This window comes from Macaca thibetana, chromosome 13, assembly GCF_024542745.1.
Source record: "Macaca thibetana thibetana isolate TM-01 chromosome 13, ASM2454274v1, whole genome shotgun sequence".
NCBI classification, from domain to species: domain Eukaryota; kingdom Metazoa; phylum Chordata; class Mammalia; order Primates; family Cercopithecidae; genus Macaca; species Macaca thibetana.
Window position 1 is genome coordinate 11,826,693 of NC_065590.1, and position 13,088 is coordinate 11,839,780.

The following is a 13,088-nucleotide window of genomic DNA, read 5'->3' on the forward strand; positions in this document are numbered from 1 at the left end:
AAAACTGCTCAATGAAAAGAAAGGCTTAACTGAGTGAGAGGAATTAAGACGACACAGATCAGTTTCAGAGAAAGCTTCATTCCGGGTTTTGCCTGAGGATATTTCTTTCTCCATATTCTAGTGAGCATTCCCAAATGTCCTTCCTCAGATTCCACAGAAATAGGGATTTCAAACTATTCAATCCAAAGAACGGTTAAACTCTATGAGATGAATACACACATCACAAAGCAATTGCTCAGAAAGTTTCTCTCCAGTTTACATCGGAAGACGTTTTCTTGCTCACCAGAAGCCTCCAGGCATCACTTAATATTCCTTCACAACTTCCTCAAGGACAGAGTCTACAAACTGTGCAATGGAGAGTAGGCTTTAACTCTGTGAAATGAATGCACATATCATAGAGCAGTTTCTTGGAACGCTTGTCTCTGGGTTTTACTTGAGAATATTTCACTTTTCGCCGTAGTCTTCAATAAGGTCCGAAATATCACATTTTCAGTTTTACAGGAACAGTGTTCAAACACTGCCTTATGAGAAAAGAGATATAACTCCCTGAGTGGAATGCATACATCACAAAGCAGTTTGTCAGACAGCTTCTATCCAGTTTTTATCTGAAGATATCTCCTTTTTCACTGTAGGTCTGAATGTGCTTCTGAATTTCCCTTCATGGATCCGTCCATGATGGAGTTTCCAAACTGCGCAATATAGGGAAAATTTTATCTATGTGAGATGAGTAAACATATGTTTCACAAAGCAGTTTCACAGAAATCTTCTTTCCAGTTTTTGTCTGAGCATATTTCCTTTTTCACCATAGCCCTCCATATACTCCCGAATGTCCCCTGATAGTTTTTTTTTTTTCCAAAAGGGATTACCCATTCCTCTATGAGTAGTAAAGTATAACTCCATGAGTGAAATGCACATGTCACAAAGTAGTTGCTCGGAAATCTTCTCTCCAGTTTCTGTCTGAAGATATTTCTGTTTTCACCATAAGCCTCAAAGGGCTCCCTACTCTCCCTTAGCTAACTAAGCTAAAACAGTGTCAGAATATTGCTCAATGAAAACAGAAGCTTAACTGTGTGAGTGGAATTCACGTGACACAGAACAGTTTCACAAAAAGCTTCCTTCTGGTTTTTATCGGAGGGTATTTCTTTTTCAGCATATTTTTAAGAGCATTCTCAAAAGTCCTTTCTGAGTTTCCACAGAAAGAGTGATTTCAAACTGCTCAATCCAAAGAATGATTTAACTCTATGAGATGAATACACACATCACAAAGCCGTTTCTCAGAAAGCTTCTGTCCAGGTATCTACGGAAAACATTTCCTTTCTCGCCACAAGCCTCAGGTCGCTGCTAAATATCCATTCGCAGAATCCTCAAACACAGACTTTCCAAACTGGGAAATGTAGAGTAAGCTTTAACTCTCTGAAAAGAATGCATATGTCAGAGAGCAGTTTCTTGGAACACTTCTTTCTGGGTTTTATTTCAGGATATTTAACTTTTCACCATAGTCTTAAATGTACTCCAAAATATTACTTTTTTGGTTTTACAGGAACAGTGTTCAAACACTGCCTTATGAGGAAAGAGATATAACTCCCTGAGTGGAATTCACACATCTCAAAGAAGTTTCTCAGAAAGTTTCTCTCCAGTTTTTATCTGAAGGTATCTCTTTTTCACCATAGGCCTGAATGGGTTCCCGAATGTCCCTTCGCGGATCTGTCCATGACAGAATTTCCAAACTGTGTAATATAAGGGAAGAATTATCTGTGTGAGATGAATAAACATATCTATCACAAAGCTGTTTCACAGAAACCTTCTTTCCAGTTTTTGTCTGAGGATATATCCTTTTTCACCATAGCCATCCATATAATCCTGAATGTCTCCTGATAGCTTTTTCCCCAAAAGGTATTCCCCACTCCTCTATGAGAAGAAAAGTGTAACTCTGTAAGTGGAATGAACACATCACAAAGCAGCTCCTCGGAAATTTTCTCTCCAGTTTCCATCCTAAGATATTTCCATTTTCACCATAAGCCTCAAAGCGCTCCCAAGTATCCCTTAGCTGATTAAACTAAAACAGTAATAGAATACTGCTAAATGAAAACAGAAGCTTAACTGTGTGAGTAGAATTAACATGACACAGAGCAGTTTCAGAGAAAGCTTCCTTCTGATTTTTTTGGAGGGTATTTCTTTTTCAGGATATTCTTAAGAGCGTTCCCAAATGTCTTTTCTCAGGTTCCACCGAAAGATTGATTTGAAACTGCTTAATCCGAAGTATCATTTAACACAATGAGATAAACACACACATCACAAAGCAGTTGCTCAGAAAGATTCTCTCCAGTTTTCTATGGAAGACATTTCCTTGCTCACCAGAGGCCTTGGGTCGCAACTTATTATCCCTTCGCAGAATCCTCTAACACAGACTTTCCAAACTGGGAAATGTAGAGTAAGCTTTAACTCTGTGAAATGAATGGACGTGTCAGAGGGCAGTTTCTTGGAATGCTTCTTTCTGGATTTTATTGGACGACATTTCACTTTTTGCCATAGTCTCCAATGTGTTCTGAATATCACATTTTTAGTTGTACAGGAAGAGTGTTCAAACAGTGTCTTATGAGAAAAAAGGTATAACTCCCTGAGTGGAATGCACACATCACCAAGCAGTTTCTCAGAAAGTTTCTCTCCAGTTTTTATCTGATGATATTTCCTTTATCACCATAGGCTGGAATGTGATCCCAAATATCCCTCACGGATCCATCCATGATGTAGTTTTCAAGCTGCATAATGTAAGCAAAGTTTTATCTATGTGAGATGCATAAACATATCTATCACAAAACATTTACACAGAAAGCTTCCTTTCAGTTTTTGCCTGAGAATACTTCCTTATTCACCGTTGCCCTCCATATGATGAATGTCCCTTGGTAGTTTTCTCTCCAAAGGGATTTCATAATCTTCTATGAGAAAAATGACATAATTCTATGAGTGGAATGCACACGTCACAAAGCAGTTCCTTAGAAAGCTTCTCTCCAGCTTCTATCTGAAGATATTTCCTGTTTCACCATAAGTCTCAAAGCGTTCCCGAATATCCCCTCACACGCTAAACATAAACTGGTTTAGAAAACTGCTCTGTGAAAAGAGAGGCTTAACTTAGCGAGGGGAATTAAGATGACAAGGAGCAGTTTCACAGAAAGCTTCCTTCTGGATTTTACCTGAGGATATTTCTTTCTCCATAATCTAAGGAGCATTGCCAAATGTACTTCCTCATATTCCACAAAAACAGTAATTTCAAACTACGCAATCCAAAGAATGGTTTAACTCTATGAGACGGATACACACATCACAAAGCAGTTGCTCAGAAAGCTTCTCTCCAGTTTTCATCAGAAGACATTTCCTTGCTCACCACAAGCCTCCGAGCGCCACTTAATATCCTTTCACAGATTCCTCAAAGATGGAGTTTCCAAACTGGGCAATGTAGAGTAAGCTTTAATTCTGTGAAATGAATGCACATATCAGAGAGTAGTTTCTTGGACTGTTTCTCTCTGGGTTTTATTTGAGAATATTTCACTTTTCACCATAGTCTTCAATGTGCTCCGAAATATCACTTTTTCGGTTTTACAGGAACAGTGTTCAAACACTGCCTTATGAGAAAAGAGGTATATCTCCCTGAGTGGAATGCACAACTCACAAAGCAGTTTCTCAGAAAGCTTCTCTCCGGTTTTTATCTGATGACATTTCCTATTGCACCATAGGCCTGAATATGCTCCCGAATGTCCCTTCATGACTCTGTCCATGATGGCGTTTCAAAACTGCCTAATAGAAGGAAAGTTTTATCTATGAGAGATGAATAAGCATATCTATCAGAAAGCATTTTCACAAAAAGCATCTTTCCAGTTTTTGTCTGAGGAGATTCCCTTTTTCACTATAGGTGTCCATATACTCCTGAATGTCCCCTCGTAGCTTTTTCTCCAAAATGGATTCCCCAATCCTCTATGAGAAGAGAAGTATAACTCTGTGAGTGGAATGCACATGTCACAAAGCAGCTCCTCCGAAATCTTCTTTCCCGTTTCTATCTGAAGATATTTCCCTTTTCACCATAAGTCTAAAAGCGCTCTCATGTATCCCTTAGTTGACTAAACTAAGACAGTGTTAGAATACTGCTCAACGAAAACAGAAGCTTAACTGTGCGAGTGGAAATCACATGACACAGAGCAGTTTCACAGAAAGCTTCTTTCTGGTTTTTAGTGGAGGGTATTTTTTTCTGCATATTCTGATGAATGTTCCCAAATTTCCTTTCTCAGGATCCACAGAAAGAGTGATTTCAAACTGCTCAATCCAAAGAATGATTTAACCCTATGAGATGAATACAGACACCACAAAGCAGTTGCTAAGAAAGCTTCTCTCCCGTTTTCAATGGAAGACATTTCCTTGCTCACCACAGGTCTCCGGTCACCACCTCATATCGCTTCATAGAATCCTCAATGACAGACGTTCCAAACTGAGAAATGTGGAATAATCTTTGACTCTCTGAAATGAATGCACATGTCAGAGAGCAGTTTCTTGGAGCACTTCTTTCTGGGTTTTATTTCAGGATATTTCACTTTTCGCCGTAGTCTTCAATGCGCTGCAAAATATCACTTTTTCAGTTTTACAGAAACAGTGTTCAAACACTGCCTTATGAGAAAGGAGGTATAAGTCCCTGAGTGCAATGCACACATCACAAAGCAGTTTCTCAGAAAGATTCTCTCCAGTTTTTAACTTAAGATATTTCCTATTTCCCCACAGGCCTGTATGTGCTCCCGACATTTCCTTTGCGAATACTCCATGAAGCAGTGTCAAAACTGCATAATAGAAAGTTTTATCTATGTGAGATGAATAGACATGTCTATCCCAAAGCCGTTTTGCAGAAAACTTCTTTCCAGTTTTTGTATGAGGATATTTCATTTTTCACCATAGCCGTCCGTATACTCCTGAATGTCCCCTGGTAGTTTTTTCTCCAAACGGGATTCCCCAATCCTCTATGAGAAGAAAAGTATAACTCTGTGAGTGAAATGCACACGTCACAAAGCAGCTCCTCAGAAATCTTCTCTCCAGTGTCTATCTGAAGATAGTTCCGTTTTCATCGTAAGCCTCAAAGCACTTCCGAGTATCCCGTAGATGACTAACATAAACAGTGTTAGAATACTGCTCAATGAAAACAGAAGCTTTACTGTTCAAGTGGAATTCACGTGCCCTAGAGCAGTTTCACAGAAAGTTTCCTTTTTTTTTCTTAGATGGTATTGCTTTTTCAGCATATTCTTAAGAGCGTTCCCAAATGTCCTTTCTCATATTCCACAGAAACAGTGATTCCAAACTGCAAAATCCAAATTGATTTAACCCTATGAGACAAATGCACACATCAAAAACAGTTGCTCTGAAAGATTATCTCCAGTTTTCATCGGAAGATGTTTCCTTTCTTCCCACAAGCCACTGGTCGCCACTTAATATCCCTTCACAGATTCCTCAAAGACTGAGTTTCCAAACCTGGCAACGTACTGTAAGCTTTAACCCTCTGAAATGAAAGCACACGACAGAGAGCAGTTTCTTGGAATGCTTCTTTCAGGGTTTTATTTCCGGATTTTCACTTTTCACCATAGTCTCCAATGCACTGCAAAATATCACTTTTTCAGCTTTACAGGAACAGTGTTCAAACACTGCCTTATGAGAAAAGGGGTATAACTCCCTCAGTGGAATGCACATATCACAAAGCAGTTTCTCAGAAAGTTTCTCTCCAGTTTTTATCTGAAGATATGTCCTTTTTCCCTGCGGGCCTGAATGTGCTGCTGACTCTCCCTTCATGAATCCGTCCATGATGCAGTTTCAAAACTGTGTAATAGAAAGATTTATCTATGTGAGATGAATGCACACATCACAGAGCAGTTTCATAGAAAGTTTCTTTCCTGTTTTTGTCTGAGGCTATTTCCCTTTTCACGATAGCCATCCATATACTCCCGAATGTCCCCTGGGAGCTTTTTCTCCACACAGGATTTCCGAATACTCTATGAAAAGAGAAGTATAACACTGTGAGTGGAATGCAGACATCAAAAAGCAGTTCCTCGGAAAGCTTCTTTCTAGTTTCGGTCTGAACATATTTTTTGTTTCACCACAAGCCTCAAAGTGCTCCCAAGTATCCGTTATCTGACTAACCTAAAACAGTGATGGAATACTGCTCAATGAAAACAAAAACTTAACTGTGCGAGTGGACTTCACATGACCTAGAGCATTTTCACAGAAAGTTTCCTTCTAGTTTTTATCAGAGAGTATTTCTTTTTCAGCATATTCTTAAGAGCATTCCCAAATATCCTTTCTCAGGTTCCACAGAAACAGTGATTTCAAACTGCTCAATCCAAAGAAAGATTTAGCTCTATGAGATGAATACACACATCACAATGCTGTTGCTCCAAAAGCTTCTCACCAGTTTTCACTGGAAGACGTTTCCTTTATCACCACAAGCCTCCGAGCTCCAATTAATATCCCTTCACAGATTCCTCAAAGACAGAGTTTCCAAACTGGGCAATGCAGTGAAAGCTTGGACTATCTGAAATTAATCCACATGTCAGAGAGCAGTTTTTTGGAACGCTTCTTTCTGGTTTTCAGGATATTTCTCTTTTAGTGACATATACTCTGCAATATGTCATTTTTTTTCAGTTTTACAGGAAGAGTGTTCAAATACTGCCTTATGAGAAAAGACGTATAACTCCCTGAGTGGAATGCACACATCACAAAGCAGTTTCTGAGAAAGCTTCTCTCCAGTTTTTATCCAAAGTTATCTCATATTTCCCCAGAGGCCTGAGTGTCCTCCTAATGTCACTTCGTGAATCCATCCATGACGCAGTTTCAAAACTGCGAAATAGAAAGAAAGTTTTATCTATGTGAGATGAACAGACATATCTATCACAAAGCAGTTTCACAGAAAGCTTTTTCCGTTTTTGTGTGAGGATATTTCGTTTTTCACCATAGCCGTCCATATACTCCCGAATGTCCCCTGGTACCTTTTTCTCAAAACGAGATCACCAAGCCTCTAGGAGAAGAAAAGTATATCTCTGTGAGTGGACTGCAAACGTCACAAAGCAGCTCCTCGGAAAGTTTCTCTCCAGTATCTCTCTGAAAATATTTCCATTTTCACCATAAGCCTCAAAGTGCTCCCGAGTATCCCTTAGCTGACTAACCTAAAACAGTGTAGAACCCTGCTCAATGAAAACAGAAACTTAACTGTGTGGGTGGACATCACTTGACCTAGAGCAGTTTCACAGAAAGTTTCCTTCTGGTTTTTTTTGAACGTTATTTCTATTTCAGCATATTCTTAAGAGGATTCCCAAATGTCCTTTTTCAGTATCCAAAAAATAGTGATTTCAAACTGCTCAATCCAAAGAATGATTTAACTCTATGAGATGAATACACACATCACAAAGAAATTTCTCAGAAAGCTCCTCTCCAGTTTTCATCAGAAGACGTTTCCTTTCTCACCACAAGGCTCTGTGTGCCGCTTAACATACCTTCACAGGTTACTCAAAGACAGAGTTTCCAAACCCGGCAATGTAGTGTAAGCTTTAACTCTCTGAAATGAATGCACACGTCAGAGAGCAGTTTCTTGGAATGCTTCTTTCTAAGTTGTATTTCAGGATATTTCACTTTTCACGATATTCCTCAATGCATTGCAAAATATCACTTTTCCAGTTTTACAGGAACAGTGATCAAACATTGCCTTATGAGAAAAGAGGTATAACTCCCTGAGTGGAATGCACACACCACAAAGCAGTTTCATAGAAAGCTTCTCTCCAGTTTTTATCTGGAGATATTTCCTATTTCCAAACAGGCCTGAATGTGCTCCCGAATGTCCCTTCGCCAATTCGTTCATGACGCAGTTTCAAAACTGCGTAATAGAAAGAAAGTTTAATCTCTGTGGAGAATAAGCACATCTATCACAAAGCAGTTTCACAGAAAACTTCTTTCCAGTTTTTGTCTGATAATACTTCCTTTTTCACCATAGAAGTCCATATAATCCCGAATGTCCCCTGGTAGCATTTTCATAAAAACAGAATTCCTCAATCCTCTATGAGAAGAAAGGTATAACTCTGTGAGTGAAATGCCCACGTCACAAAGAAGCTTCTCAGAAATCTCTCCCGTATCTATTTGAAGATATTTCCATTTTCACCATAAGCCTCAAGGCGCTCCCGAGTGTTCCTTAGCTGACTAACCTAAAACAGTGTTAGAATACTGCCCAGTGAAAATAGAAGCTTAACTATGTGAGTGGAATTCATGTGACCTACAGCAGTTTCACAGAAAGTTCCCTTCTGCTTTTTATCAAAGGGTATTTCTTTTTCATCATATTTTGAAGCGTGTTCTCAAATGTCCTTTCTCAGATTCCACAGAAACAGTGATTTCAAACTGCTCTACCCTAAGACATATTTTTTCTTTCTTTTTCCTGTAAAACTGAAAAAGTGAGATATTTCCATTTTCACTGTAAGCCTCAAAGCGCTCCCGAGTATCCCTTACCTGACTAACCTAAAACAGTGTTAGAATACTGCTCAATGAAAAAGAAGCTTAACTGTGCGAGTGGAATTCACGTGGCCTAGAGCAGTTTCACAAAAGTTTTCTTTCCAGTTGTTTTTATCAGACGGTATTGCTTTTATCAGACGGTATTGCTTTTTGAGCATATACTTAAGAGCATTTCCAAATGTCTTTTTCGGTTCCACAGAAACAGTGATTTCAAACTGCTCTACCCAAAGAATGGTATAACTCTATGAGATGAATACACACATCACAAAGCAGTTGCTCCAAAAGCTTCTCTGCAGTTTTCATTGGAAGACGTTTACTTTCTCATCACAAGCCTCCAGTGCCACTTAATATTGCTTCACAGATTTCTCAAAGACAGAGTTTCCAAACTGGGCAATGTAGTGTAAGCTGTAACTCTCTGAATTGAATGCACACGTCACAGAGCAGTTTCTTGAAACGCTTGTTTCTGGGTTTTATTTCAGGATATTTCACTTTTCACCATAGTTTTCATTGCACTGCAAAATATCCCATTTTCAGTTTTGCAAGAACAGTGTTCAAACACTGCCTTATGAGAAAAGAGGTATAACTCTCTGAGTGGAATGCACACATCACAAAGCAGTTTCTCAGAAAGCTTCTCTTCCTTTTTTGTCTGAAAATATTTCCTATTTTCCCATAGGCCTGAATGTGCTCTTCAATGTCCCTTCGCGAATCTGGCCACGACGCAGTTTTAAAACTGTGTAATACAAACAAAGATTTATCTATGTGAGTTGAATACACATATCTATCCCAAAAGAGTTTCACAGAAAGCTTCTTTCCAGTTTTTTTTTCTGAGAATACTTCCTTTTTCACCATATCCGTCCATATATTCCAGAATGTCCCCTGGTACCTTTTTTTTCGAAACAGGATTCCCCAATACACTATAGGAATAAAAGTATAACTTTGTGAGTGAAATGCACACGTCACAAAGTAGCTCCTCGGAAATCGTCATTCCAGTATCTATGTGAACATATTTCCGTTTTCACCATAAGCCTAAACGCACTCCCGAGTATCCCTTAGCAGACTAACCTAAAACAGTGTTAGAATACTGCTCAATGGAAACAGAAGTTTAATGATGCAAGTGGAATACACGTGACCTAGAGCAGTTTCACAAAAAATTCCTTCTGGTTTTTATTGGAGGGTATTACTTTTTTAGCATATTCTTAAGAGCATTTCCAAATGTCCTTTCTCAGGTTCTAAAGAAACAGTTATTTCAATCTGCTGAATCCAAAGAATGATTTAACTATATGAGATGAATACACACATCACAATACAGTTGCTCCGAAAGCTTCTCTCCAGTTTTCATCAAAAGACGTTTTCTTTCTCACCACAAGCCTCCCAGCGCCACTTAATATCCCTTCACATATTCCTCAAAGAAAGAGTTTCCAAACTGTGCAACGTAGTGAAAGCTTTAGCTCTCTGAAATGAATGCAGACGTCAGACAGCAGCGTCTTGGAATGCTTCTTTCTGTGTTTTATTTCAGGATATTTCACTTTTCGTCGTTGTCATCAATGCACTGCAAAATATCACTTTTTCAGTTTTACTAGAACAGTGTTCAAACACTGCCTTATGAGAAAAGAGGTATAACTCCCTGAGTGGAATGCACACATCACAAAGTAGTTTCTCAGAAAGCTTCTCTCCAGTTTTCATCTGGAAATAATTCCTATTTCCCCACAGGGTTGAATGTGCTCCCGAATGTCCCTTCGTGAATCCGTCCATGACGCACTTTCAAAACTGTGTAATAGAAAGAAAGTTTTACCTATGTGAAATCAATAGAAATATCTATCACAAAGCAGTTTCAGAGAAAGCTTCCTTCCAGTTTTTGTCTGAGGATACTTCCTTTTTCACCATAGAAGTCCATATACCCCGAATGTCCCCTGGTAGTGTTTTCTCCAAACGGGATTCCTCAATCATCTATGAGAAGAAAGGTATATCTCTGTGAGTGGAATGCACACATCACAAAGCAGGTCCTCGGAAATCTTCTCTCCAGTATCTATCTGAAGATATTTCCATTTTCACCATAAGCCTCAAAGTGCTCCCGAGTATCCCTTAGCTGACTAACTTGAAATAGTGTTAGAATACCGCTCATAGAAAACAGAAGCTTAACTGTACGTGTGGAATTCACATGACCTAGGGCAGTTTCAAGAAAGTTTCCAAGTTTCCTTCTGGTTCTTACCGGTGGGTTTTACTTTTATAGCATATTCTTAAGAGTGTTCCCTAATGTTCTTCATGAGGAACCACAGAAACAGTGATTTCAAACTGCTCAAGCAAAGAATGATTTAACTTTATGAGATCAATACGCACATCAAAGAGCAGTTGCACCGAAATCTTCTCTCCACTTTTCATTGGAAGGTGTTTCCTTTCTCACCAGAAGCCTCTGGGCGCCCCTTAATATCCCTGCCCAGATTCCTCAAAGACATAGTTTCCAAACTGATCGACGTAGTGTAAGCTTTAACTCCCTGATGAATGCACAGGTCTGAGAGCACTTTCTCGGAACGCTTCTTTCTGGGTTTTATTTCAGGATATTTCCCTTTTTGCCATAGTCTTCAAAGCACTGCAAAATATCACTTTTTCTGGTTTACAAGAACAGTTTTCAAACACTGCCTTTTGAGAAAAGACGTATAACATTCTGACAGGAATGAACACATCACATAGCAGTTTCTCAGAAAGCTTCTATCCAGTTTTTATCTGGAGACATTTCCTATTTCCCCACAGTCCTGAATGTGCTCCCAAATGTCCCTTTACGAATCCATCCATGAAACAGTTTCAAAACTACGTAATACAAAGAAAGTTTTTCTATGTGAGATGAATAGACATATCTATCACAAAGCAGTTTCACAGAAAGCTTCCTTCCAGTTTTTGTCTGAGGATACCTCCTTTTTCACCATAGCCATCCATATACTCCCAAATGCCCCCTGGTAGCGTTTTCTCCAAACGGAATTCCCCAATCCTCTATGAGAAGAAAGGTATAACTCTTTGTGTGGAACACAAATGTCACAAAGCAGCTCCTCGGAAATGTTCTCTCCAGTATCAATCTGAAGGTACTTTGATCTTCACCATAAGCCTCAATGTGCTCCCTAGTATCCCTTAGCTGACTAACCTATAACAGTGTTAGAATACTGTTCTATGAAAACAGAAGCTTAACTGTGCGAGTGGACTTCACGTGACCTAGAGCAGTTTCACAGAAAGATTCCTTCTGGTATTTATCAGAGGGTATTTCTTGTTCAGCATATTCCTAAGAGCGTTCCCAAATGTCCTTTCTCAGGTTCAACAGAAACAGTGATTTCAAACTGCTCAATCCAAGGAAGGATTTAACACTCCGAGATGAATACACACATCACAAAGTAGTTGCTCCGAAAAATTCTCTCCAGTTTTCATCAGAAGACGTTTCCTTTCTCACCACAAACCTCCATGCTAAACTTAATATCCCTTCACAGATTCCTCATAGACAGAGTTTCCAAACTGGGCAACATAGTGTAAGCTTTAACTCCCTGAAATGAACACACACATCAGAGAGCAGCTTTGGGCAATGCTTCTTTCTGGGTTTTATTTCCGAATTTTCACTGTTCACCACAGTCTTCAATGTGCTGCAAAATACCACTTTTTCAATTTTAAAGGAAAAGTGTTCAAACACTGCCTTATGAAAAATGAGTTACAACTCCCTGAGTGGAATGCACACAACAGAAAGAAGTTTCTCAGAAAACTTCTCTCCAGTTTTTAGCTGAAGGCATCACCTTTTTCATCGTAGGCCTGAATGTGCTCTCGAATGTCCCTTGGCAAATCCGTCCATGACGCAGTTTCAAAACTGTGTAATAGAAAGAGAGCTTTATCTGTGTGAGATGAATAGACATATCTATCACAAACCAGATTCACAAAGCTTCTTTCCAGTTTTTGTCTGAGGATATTTCCTTTTTCACCATAGCTGTCCACATACTCCTGAATGTCTCCTGGTAGCTTTTTCTCCACACAGAAATTCCCAATCCTCTATGAGAAGAAAAGTATAACTATGAGTGGAATGCACACGTCACAAAGCAGCTCCTCAGAAATCTTGTCTCCAGTATCTATCTGAAGATAGTACCATTTGAAACATAAGCCAGAAAGTGCTCCCGAGTATCCCATAACTGACTAACCTAAAACAGTGTTAGACTACTGCACAATGAAAACAGAAACTTAACTGTGTGAGTGGACTTCACATGACCTGGAGCCGTTTCACAGAAGGTTTCCTTCTGGTTTTTATCAGAGGGTATTTTTTTTCAGCTTATTTTTAAGAGCATTGCCAAATGTCCTTTCTCAGGTTCTACAGAAGCAATGATTTCAATCTGCTCAATCCAAAGAATGGTTTAACTCTATGAGTTGAATACATACATCACAAGACAGTTGCTCTGAAAGCTTCTCTCCAGTTTTCATCAGAAGGAGTTTTCTTTCTCACCACAGGTCTCCAGGCGCCACTTAATATCCTTTCACAGATTTCAAAGACAGAGTTTCCAAAGTGGGCAATGTAGTGTAAGTTTTAACTCTCTGAAATGAATGCACACGGC